The sequence below is a fragment of the Theobroma umbraticum genome, unplaced genomic scaffold (genome assembly GCF_002168275.2).
Source record: "Theobroma umbraticum cultivar Fairchild unplaced genomic scaffold, ASM216827v3 scaffold_55.0, whole genome shotgun sequence".
In the NCBI taxonomy this organism is placed as follows: Eukaryota; Viridiplantae; Streptophyta; class Magnoliopsida; order Malvales; family Malvaceae; genus Theobroma; species Theobroma umbraticum.
The window spans coordinates 1,413,779-1,426,008 of NW_018397270.1; positions in this window are offsets into that span (position 1 = coordinate 1,413,779).

Below are 12,230 nucleotides of genomic sequence, written 5' to 3' on the forward strand. Positions count from 1 at the left end.
GCAAGGAAATTGTAATGGGTTGCAATTATGAGATTGATATGTATCAAAGCATAATCTCTAAATAGTTCTTAATCATTGTATTATTGAGACGAGACATCAATAATGCTCAAAGATCAACACATGCTATGTTCCTTACTTGTGCAGTAAGCAACTGGTCTCATAGATTGAAAAATGGAGATACTTGGAACTAAGATATGGGTGCTTGCTTAAAAAAGCAAGTTCACTGAACATGACCTAACATAAAAAGTGCATTTGATATCTCATTCTAGTGTTTATGCAATATTTTTTAGTGTAAATGCTCCTTATACTTAAGACACCAGGTTGTCTTATATGTGGAATGCTATACTTTGATTTCATCCATACAAGTGACTAACCAAGAATGCTAATTTAAGACATGTTGGGTATAACATGAAACATGTGAAGGCAAACAAGTGGTTAAGATAGGAATCATAACCCTAAGTGAATAAGGGCATATATCTTAATAGTTCTTGGTTGATATTGCTTATTGGAGTCCTTGGCCAAGGCAACTTGGAGATTAAGGAAAAAAGTTTCATAAGTCTCTATTGAGCTAATAATCTAAACTCAGGAATGATATGGAGATTTATGAGAGTAGACACTACACCATGTGCTTGTCATCTCTGAGATATACGACAAAAGAGTGAATTATGCTAAGAGACTGATCATTGAAAGGTTGAGTCAAACCATTCTAGCACTTCTAACATTTGGGTGGCTATGATGCATTGCTAGATGCCAATCTTGGTCTATGAAATTAAATTAATTAAAATTACAATTTAATTCCATTTTCAATATGTTAGAAGCCTAATGGGTCACATACAAAAGGTGATTATTGAGATTAAATTTGGAAGGATGATTAAGTTGGACTTAATCAATTAAAGACTTATAAGCTTTTAGACTTAATCAATTAAGAACATATATGTGTTTAGTGTTATCGATTAATGTAATCATTATTTGATTAATGAGTTATAAGTTTTTAAAGACTTAATTAAAATTGTTCAATTAAGTTATTGAATTAATTTGTAATTACATAAAAGTTATGTAATTAACCTAATTAGGGCTGAAATTAATCCAAGTATATAAACCTTGCTTTAAGCCTAATTTCATGAGAAGAAATGAAAAAAAAAAACCCAACCAATTAGTGTGTGTTGCCCTTGGTGAGTACAAAGGAGAAAATTAGTTTTCTTCTTTACTATTTGACCTAAAGGTTTTTTTTTTCTTTAGAGAAAAGTGTTATGAACATTACTTTGCTAGCACATCATAAGGCTTAGCAATCCCACCAGTACATAGGGTTTCTCATAATCATTGTGTGTACTTTCATTATAGGTTGCACAAGAACCTTTTGGATAACTTTGGTTTGCTACAACCAAGCTAGGTGTGAGGTCAATGAGAACAGCTGTTTAAGGCTTTATATAAGGAATCTAGCTTTCTTTATCAATAAAGGAAATGATTTATGATCATATGTTTGTTGTAGGAATGCTTGATGACAACCAAGAAACCTTTGGAGATGACCTTGGTGGGTAAGGCCAGTATTGTATGTTTTATTTGTTTATGTTGTGTAATTTTATTTTCCATTGCATTAGGATGCATGGTTGGCCTATCCCAACATCTTGGTCTGTTTATCTGATTATAAATGACAGTTGGTCGAAAAGTTGAGTTGTGAACCCATCATCTTGAATAATTCTGACCAGAATTTACTTGTGAAGCATGCGTCTGTCACTCATTATGCTTAACAAAACTCCTCAATTTTTTACAATGCTTGTCATGAAGTGCTTTGTGGTTTCCGTTGTTGGACACTTGAGGCTTGTAGCGATGAATGTTGCATACTTGGAGAAAAAGTCTACAATGACCATGATACATCCCAATTCATTCACCTTAGGGATGCCCATAATGAAATCCATGCTCAAACTATCCCATGGTCAATTTGAAATTGGCAGTGGCTGTAGTAACCCCACGACTTTCCTTTGTTTAGACTTGACTTATTGGTAGACGAGACATGTTCATACATATGTCTCCACATCTTTGTGTAACTACGACCAATGGTATCCTTATGCTACTGCTGCCAGCGTACAGTGCATTGTCGAATGCCTTGCCCAAGTCAAGCCATGACACTCATTGAGTCTCTTCTTTCGAAGCTTGCCAGAAGATGGCATGTAAAGCCTTGAGCTATTGGTGTATAATAGCCTGTCTTGAATCCAAAACCTTCTAGTCCTTCCTTCCTAGGCATATTCCATCAACGTATGTGCTATTGTATAGTGAGATAACCTTTCTTTGATGCACAGTAAGAGTATGCCCTTCACTTTGCTAACAATCGCTAATGTGGCCTTACAACTAAGTACGTTTACCACTGAGTTAGTCTTTTTAGGCTTATTCTCAAGTCAATAATAAAATTCAAGAAAGAAATCTTGCCACTGCATTTGTTTAGGACTTAGTTTCTTTTGGTTTTGAAAGTAGGATTGGGCTACGTTTTTAGTTATAACCACGAAAGGTGCTCTAAGAAGATAATGCCTCTAAGTTGATGTTGGTCCCTAAATGTGTGCTAGAGGGGGATGAATAGCACTTTCTAAATGTCAGTAATTTTAACTTTTAATTTATAGCTTGTTAAAGGTAGATGATAAAGATTTGAGGACTAGATAAAAGAATGATTTAAAGGAGAATGTAAAGAAGAAATGAAATACGGTAGACAATGCATAAAGATTTATAGTGGTTTAATCTCTTTGATCTAGATCCATTGCCTTGATCTTCCAATCAAGGATTTTCAAATCAATTCAGTAGAATCAATGGATTTCTCAAGCATCCACCAAGCTTTTATAATGGCTTTTCACAAGCTCATCCACAACCTTTAACAATGGTTTTTTATGGGATCAACCAAAACCCAAAACTAACTTTTCTAAGGCTGAGTTAGAACCTATAACAACAACTAAGCTAACCTAAGCTTCATTAATCCCTTTAGAGTGCTTTGCACATTCTTAGTAATCAAGGAATACAGATATGAAGAAGTTCTTATGATCACTAACTTGATTTGAATGGTACAATATGAGGTGCTAAACTCTATTACAAAGATTAGAGTGAAACACAAAAAGAATTGAGAGAATTTTTCCAATTTTTGATCTTTTTTTCTTCTTGAAAGCATTTCATAATCTTCTTCATTGTTAGAGATGTCTTTTATACTTGAAAAATCAACTCTGATGGATGTTGATAGCTTCAGACCGTTGGAAACAGTTTAGAATCTTTTTTAACTATTGGTTTGTCTTTAGACATTCAAATTCAAATTCTCTGATAGTGAGCTTTTATCTGGCTAACCATACTTATTCGACAATTAGGTCTTCTCTATCTCACTATCTACTTTACTCCGTTAATTGGTTAAGTAAGACTTTAACCAATTAAAAGCTTACTGTCTTTGGAGTAGCCAACTTCACTTTTAGAGTTTAGTTGACTAACTCCCTTGTTATCTGACTAAAAGGCTTCTATTTGTTGTTCATTTGTAACTCCTTATACTGATGAGTTTTGATGTTTGCTTCCAAGTAATTAATTTATCATTGACATGCATTTTTATCCTACACATTCAAGTAGTATAGTTAGACATTAATGAATGGGAATGTTTTGTTATCATAAAAAACTTATGAAGCCAACAATCTCTTTTTTTTTTATGATGACAAAAGAACCCTTGATTAATAGCACAATGTCTATTCATTCCTTTTGTACTACACATGATGAGGAATTGCTCCCCCTGAGTGTGTGCTCCCCTTTAACGTATGCATGATATTTTCAAGTTATTTTTTTTTCTAACTCAACAGGCTAGCTAATATCTATCTATTTCTCAATGTAGATAGCAAGCATTAATTCAGTACTTATGTGACATTTAACAAAACATATTCAAGAGTTAACATACAAAATTGCATAGCTATCAGTAATAAGTGACAAGATATCATCAACATTGTAACCAAACGTCATCAGCATATCATCATCAATAGACCATATCCATTCTAAACCCAAATGTCATCAACAAGCCAACCAAAATAACAAAATAGCATAACAAAAGGTTATCAATATCCAAGTATTAACCATCAATAGTTAATAATAATAGAATGTTATAAACAATTAAGCATCATTAGAATCAGATTCCTAAATCACTGTATTGTTACTTCTACTTTCTCCCTTTTTTTGTCATCAGCAAAACATAGGTGATCTTATGAAAGGGGTGATTTAAGAAGAGTCAGAGGGGGTGGATTCATCAGTGCTGAAGTAAACATTGATGGGTTTGGGAGATAATAAGGGTGATGATTTTCGAGGTGAGAAATTAAGGGAAGAAGTGTTCGAGACTTGGAGAGGGTTTTAGCTGGAAGATTTAACTAAGGATTTAGCTTTGTCAGTCAACCTGGAAGACATTCTTCTTTTAAGGAAGTTGGTTTTCATTGCCATTGTCTTCTTTCCTTTCGTAGTAGGTTTAACTGTAGCCTGAGTAGATGCAATTGCTTTCCTTTTCCCTTTGTTAGTAGGTTTACTTCTGCTTGTAGTGTGAGCTGAGTCAGGCAAAGTCCTCGCAGGTACAGGTGTCTATGTTTTGCATTTTGCTGCTTATTTTTCAGCTTGTTCTTCCATCACCATTTGATGAAACACACCCATAATTAAGATTTCCTCAGAATTTGTCAATGATTGCTTAATTTTCTCTACTTCATCATGTTGTTGAAAATTAAAATTGTCAATGATGTCATTAAGAGACCTGTTTACTTTTATATCATCATTACATTCTTGTTTGTCTTTAGGTTCAGAAGTAAGCAATTTCTTTGCTATGGCACGTTCAGTGTCACCACCTTCAGTTTGAGGTGCATTATTTTCAGCAGTTTATCTTTTTGGTATAAGACTTTGAGCTATTGAAGTGCCTTTAGATGCAAGATTAGATGGTGTTCTTCCTTTTTCTTTCTCAATAGTGGCCAGAGTTTGTAGTTGATCTTCAATTTTCAAAATCTTGTTGGATTGATCATTGAGCTTGCTATCTATTCTCATCAATAAATTTAAAATCATTTCATTAGAAATTTAAGAGAAGGCTGTTTTGGTCTGAGCAAAGGGAGGATTCTCATTTCCTAGAGTGTCTTTGAGAGTTTTAATAAAATTTTTTCCTTCAAGTTTATATCCATTTTTGGCAAACTTCTTAAATAAATGGCTTGGTCTCTACTTTCGATCTTATCCATTTGATATCTTGTACTTCAAATTCCCTTTTTCCTTACTAGGGAGGTAATGAGGTTCCCGTAAACCAGATTGATTTTAGCTACACAACAAGTTCCCTTCATTCTCTCAATCATAAACCTTCCAAGGTTGAGAAGAGTTGCATTGAATGCATGTTCCATCAACCACATATCTTGAAGACTTGCATAGCTAAAACTACCACTTCGTCCATGAATTATTGATGCAAAAATAGTGTAAGATCCTAGTTTGAGGACTCTTAATGACTCTTGCATAACATTTGGAAGAGTACCTTTCCTTTTTCCCAATAATGATTTTCCATGGAGATGAGGGATCATATTCTTCTGAAATCTCATATCCTACCACATTACATTCAATTTTCAGCAAGTTCCCCAAATCAATAGTGAGCACAAATTCCTTTCCATTTAGAAACACATTAAGACCATCCTCAACAAAATCCTCCAGATCATCAAGCTCTGTTTTATCTAGTGCAATGCTAGAGTAAAATTCTTTGACAAGACTAGTACTGTAAGATCTATTCTCAAAAACACTTAATTGCTTTAATTTGAGTTCCTCAAAATATTCCGGCAGACCCCTTTTGATATCAAGAACTCCACTAAAACTATCCCAATTAATGAATTTTCCATAGGATATGTGTGCATTTTCTATTTTCTTAAATCTTTTCTCATGAATTTTATTTCTAAAATTTGTGGATGCAGAGTTACCTATTTTGTTAGGGTTTCCCTTTTCAGCCTCTTTGTTTGATCACGCAACTTTTTTTTTTGTTTCTTTCCTACTTTTTCAGTCACTAGTACTGGGTCATTCTTTTTCCCTTTCTTTTGAGCCTTGGGTGATAGACTGTCCTCCATAGGACGTTTCCTTTTTTTCTTTTCTCGAGTGTCGCTTGGTAGTGAAGATTTGGCCATTGTTCTCGGAGGTTTCTAACTTAGGGTCTGAAGAGATGTTTAAAGAGTCTAAAATGAGGAGTTTTGATTTTGAAAGGGTAGTTCAAGAAGAGAGAATATGAACGGGAGATGAGAAGTTAAAAGAAGTTATTAATCTCCCTCTTTTAATAAGGTCTGATTTTTTTTTCAAAATTCAAAATTTTAGCCCTTATTTTTACTTTTTTCAATTTTCAGCAGTTAGACAGTTTTCGTTTTTCCCGTTCTATTTTTTCTAATTATTTTAGTTTCTTAACTGATTAAGTCTGACATTTAACCAACTAAGTCAAGCACTTTGAATATATAGATCAACACAGAAAGTTTTTAGTTAGTTAAACGATTTTTTTAACCAACTAAGTTTCCACTAACTTGTTTAATTTATTCAATTATGCAACTGGTAACTTAATTTGTACATGTCTTTAGTTCAAGAAATATTTCTAATAGATTACTTCAGTTGTGTAAGGTGAGCTTAGAATATTTACCTAAAGGTTATTTACATTAAGCATCCCTACATTTCTTCTAATTTTGCAAAATCATTTTTCACTTAAGGGTTTTGTGAGGATATCAGACAATTGATACTCAGTATCAACAAATTCAACCTTAATATCTTCTTTAAGCACACGATTTCTAATCAAATGATGTCAAATGTCAATGTGTTTGGTTTTAGAGTGCTGAATTGGATTTTTTGACATATTTATAGCACTTATGTTTTCACAAAATATGGGTATATTATGCATGGATATTCCAAAATCCTTTAACTGTTGTCTTTTACATGACCAAGATACAAGCATATTTCCAAGAAATTGACAAGTGCCACTAGGGCTTTTCCTATTTGTTTTACTTCCAACAAAATCAGCATCAGAGTATCCAATAAGATAATCCTAAACTTTGTGTGTCCAAGAGATACATAAAGATTTTTTCACAGCAGTTAAATGTGATTTTTTGAGGTATGATTGGTATTGTGTACACAAGCATACATTAACCTGCATGTCAGGTCTGCTGTCAATTAAGTACAGTAAAGAGCCGATCATACCTCTATAGAGTTTTTGATCAACACTTTTTTCCTTTTTTATCTTTAACAAGCTTGATAAAGGGACTCATTGGTGTGCTAATTGACTTCAACTTCATCACATCAAACTTTTTTAGCATTTCTTTTGTGTATCTTTCTTGATTGATAAAGATACCATCCTCACATTGTTTGATTTGAGGACCAACAAAAATATCAGTTCACCCGTCATGCTCATTTCAAACTCACCTTGCATTTTTTTAATAACGTTCTTACACAAAACTTCATTAGTAGCACCAAATATAATATCATCTATATAAATTTGAACTATAATTAAATCATTCATGTATTTTTTTAATAAATAGAGTTGTATCAACACTTCATATAATGTAACTTTTTTCAATAAGAAATTTTGAAAGTCTTTCGTACTAAGCCCTTGGAGCTTGTTTTAATCCATATAAAGTCTTATGCAATTTGAAAACATAGTTAGGCTTTTCAAAATTTTCAAAACCAGGGGGTTGTTAGACATAAACTTCTTCTTGAATAAGGCTATTTAAAAATGCACTTTTCACATCCATTTGAAATAATTTGAAATTCATGAAACATGCAAATGCAAGTAACAATCTTATGGCTTCTAACTTGGAAACAGAAGCAAAGGTTTCATCATGGTCAATACCTTCTTCCTGATTATATTTTTGAACAACTAACCTAGCTTTGTTTCTTATTACATTACCTTATTCATCTACCTTGTTTCTAAACACCCACTTTGTACCAATAATTAGGTGATTAAATGGCCTTGGAACTAATGTCCATACTCTGTTTCCTTCAAATTGTCCAAGCTCTTCTTGTATAGCCAACATCTAGCTTTCATCCTTTTTTATTTCTTCAAAAGTTTTAGGCTTAACTTGTGAAATGAAAGTTAGGTATTCACATGTTTCTTTAACTCTTTTTTTTATTGTAACATTTTCTATAAGATCACAAATAATTTGCTCTTGTGGGTGGTCTTTGACATATTTTCAGATCTTTGGAAGATCATTGCGTTGGTTTCTAACTCATTGTAGATCTTCTAAAGATGGAACTTCTACTTCTATTTCATGGGGGCTTTTTTCACCTTCTTTCTTGTTTTCCAAGCTCATTTCTTCCATTTGTTTCTTAAAGTCCTCTACATCATCATCATCAACAAAAGCTTTCTTTTGCACAATATTAGTTTCATCAAAAACTACATGAATAGACTCTTCAATCATTAAAGTTCTTTTGTTAAAAACTCTACCTACTTTTGAATTTAATGCACATCCTAAAAGTATTGCCTCATCACTCTTAGAATTAAATTTTCCCAAAGTATGTTGTCCATTATTCAAAACAAAACATTTATTATCGAAACTTCTAAAATAAGAAATATTTAGTTTTCTGCCTTTGTATAATTCATAAAGAGTTTTACATATCATGGCCTTTATTGAAACTCTGTTTAGAATGTAGGCTACTGTATTAATAGCTTCTGCCGAAAAATACTTTGGTAAATTATTTTCACAAAGCATGGTTCAAGCCATTTCTTTTAAAGTTCGATTTTTCTCTCAACAACTCCATTTTGTTGAGGTTATAGATGAAGAAAAGTTATGATCTAGCCCTTTTTCATTGTAAAAATTTTCAAATTCATCTTTTTCAAACTCACCACTGTTATACTTCTAATGTTGACAATGAAGAGTCCTTTTTCATTTCAAACTTCCTTACAGTGATTTGCAAATGTAGATAATGCATCATTTTTGTAAGTAAGGAAGTAGACCCAAGTATATCTGGAATAGTCATCAACTATCACAAAATCAAATGATTTACCTTTTAAGCTGGTTATATTAATTAGACCAAATAGATCTATATGCAACAGTTCAAGAATAGTAGAAATTGAAACAATCATTTTGGCTTTGAATGATGTTTTAACTCGTTTCTCTAATTGACAAGCATTATAAATCTGATAATTTTCGAATTTAATTTTAGGCAGTCTAATAACTAGATTTTTTCTCATTAGTTTTGAAATAGTATGCATGGTTACATGTCCAAGTGTCGATGCCATAAACAGTTATCATTTTCATCATTTACCATAAGACATGTCTCACAATCTAGCTCAAGATCTTCAAAAAATATAACATACAAGTTTTTTATTCTTTTTCCTATAAATGCAATTTTGTTGGTGCTAATATCTATAACTTCACATTTATGTGAATCAAAACATACTTTAAAGCCTTTGTCACATAGTTGACTAATACGTAATAGATTATGCTTTAAGCCTTCAACCAACAAAACATGATTAATTTGAGTATGAGAATTTTTACCAATAGTTCTTATACCATGATCTCTAAATGATACTATACCACCCTTTTTCTTATCCAGTTGAGCAAATAGCATTTCATTTCCTGTCATATGCCTTGAGCAATCACTATTCATGTACCATGGTTATTTTTGCTTCAATTAAGCTTTTAAACATATGTCCTTTTGGTTTAGCTCAACCTGCAAAATAAATTTTTAGTCTTTCCTAATAGGTATCCTTACCTTGATAGGTCCTTAAAGGTTAGTTGATACATGAAAGCCTTTTGGTACCCAAATCAGTTTTGTTCTTTGAGTTTTTTTTCTTTTATGACATTCATAAGAAAAATGACCTATTTTTCCACATACATAACACCTAGATGAGAAACCATGAGAATTTCTCTTAAAGGTTGTATTTCTTTTTGATGTTTCTTTTGTTAAGTTCTTAAGAGCAATGTTGTCATCAATTGCCTTTTGTAGTACCTCATATCTATTTTCAAGTTCCAATTTCAAAAGTTTAGAACCTGGTTTAGAATGTTCTAGCTTAGTTGGAAGAATAGTTCTCTATTCAAAAATAGAGTTAAAATCATATCTTAACTTTTCTAATTCATTCTCAAGAGATGTAGTCTTTCTTTTTAGGACTTTATATGTTAATGTAAGTTTTTCAAACTCATCATATAGGCATTCATATTCTTCTTGAAATTCATCAATTGAAATATCATAAAGGGTAGAGGATATCTCAGATTCATCATCTTTAACCATCAAGCATAGGTTTGCTCTTTCTTCCATTTTCTCTTCATTTACTTTTGAATTTGATGTATCACTATCAAACCAGGTTGTAGTCACCATATCTTTCTTTGATTTTCTATTTTTCTTGAGAGTTTCCTTCTTCAACAATGGGCATTTCGATAAAAAATGTATAGGTTTTCTGCACTCAAAACATATAACATCTTCCCTCTTGTTAAACTTAACTTTGTTTTTGACCTTCCATGAGGAACTTTGTTCTCATCTATAGCTTTTCTTAGCAAGTCTTTTATCTCTTTGTCCTATAAGGTTTATAAATCTTCTAGTTACCATGGCCAACTTTTCATCATTATCACATGATAGATTTTCTAACTCTTCTTCAAAAGTGCTTGCTTTCAAAGCAATGCTTTTCTTCATTTCTTTGGCTTCTCTTTTGTCTTCTTCTTCTTTAAGCTTTAGCTTATGAATGAGAAGAGAACCACAGATTTCATCAAGAATGATAACATTCAAATTCTTAACCTCTTGAATAGCAGTCAATTTTGGCTTTTAATTCTTAAGTAGGCTTCTAAGAATCTTTTAACAAGTTCATGTTCAAGAATGGGCTTACCTAACTTACTAAGTTTATTGGTGTGTTAGTAAACCTATCAACATGTTTGTGATATCTTCACCATGTTCCATCTTGAACATTTCACAGCTGTGGGTTAGGAGAGCAATTTTGGACTCTTTGACTTATGAAGTCCTTACCTTAATGATTCTAAGTTTATCCTAAACTTGTTTAGCAGTGATGCAGCTTGACACTTTGTTAAATTTTATGGGAGTCAGGGCACAATGTAGAGTATTAATTGCTTTAAAATTTGTTTAAACCATTTTGGTTTCAGCTTTAGTCTATCAGCTTTTGGCTTAGGAATTCTTTCACCGGTCACAACATTTGTGGTCGAGGAGATATAAGGTCTATCAGTGATACCATCCCACATTTCATAATTTATTGCTCTTAATATAAATGGATATTCTAATGCTCCAATAAGGGTAGTTGGATCCATCAAATAGAGGTGGTCTATTTGTGAACTATCCCTCAGCAACAACAAATTTTTGAAGAGCCATTTGGATCTTCCCTAAAGATATAAAGCCTTAAGACTGAGGGTTAGATTTTGATACCATTTGTTGGTCCTTAGGTTTGTGCTAGAAGGGGGCGAATAGCACTTTCTAAATGTCATTAATCTTAACCTCTAATTTAAAGCTTATTAAAGTAGATGATAAAGATTTAAGGACTAGATAGAAGAATTTAAAGGAGAATGAAAGAAAAAATACAAAAGGGTAGCTAATGCACAAAGATTTATAGTGGTTTAATCTCTTTGACCTACATCCACTGTCTTGATCTTTCAAGCAAAGATTTTCAAATCAATTCACTAAAATTAGTGAATTTCTCAAGCATCCACCAAGGTTTATAGTGGCTTTTCACAAGCTCGGTTATAACCTTTAACAATGGTTTTTTCTGAGATCAACCAAAACTCAAAACCAATTTTTCTAAGGCTAAGTTAGAACTTATAACAATAACTAAGCTAACCTAAGCTTGATTAATCCGCTTAAAGTGCCTTGCACACTCTAAGTAATCAAGGAATACAGATATGAATAAGTATATATGATCACTAACTTGATCTGAATTGTACAAGATGAGGTGTTAAGCTCTATTACAAAGATTAGAGTGAAACATAAGAAGAATTGAGAGGATTTTTGCAATTTTTAAGATCTTTTTGTTCTTGGAAGCATCTCATAATCTTTTCAGCCATTGGAGATGTCTTTTATACTTGAAAAATAAACCTTGATGGACATTGACAGCTTCGTACCATCGAAAATAGTTTAGAATCCATTCTAGTCGTTAGTTTGTCTTCAAACATTCAAATTCAAATTCTTTGATAATGAGCTTTTAGTTGGCTAACCAAACTTCTTAGTCGATTAAGTCTTCTGTGTCTCGTAATCCGTTTTACTTTATTAATCGGTTAAGTAAGATTTTAACCGATTAGGAGCTTATTGTCTTTGGAGCAGTG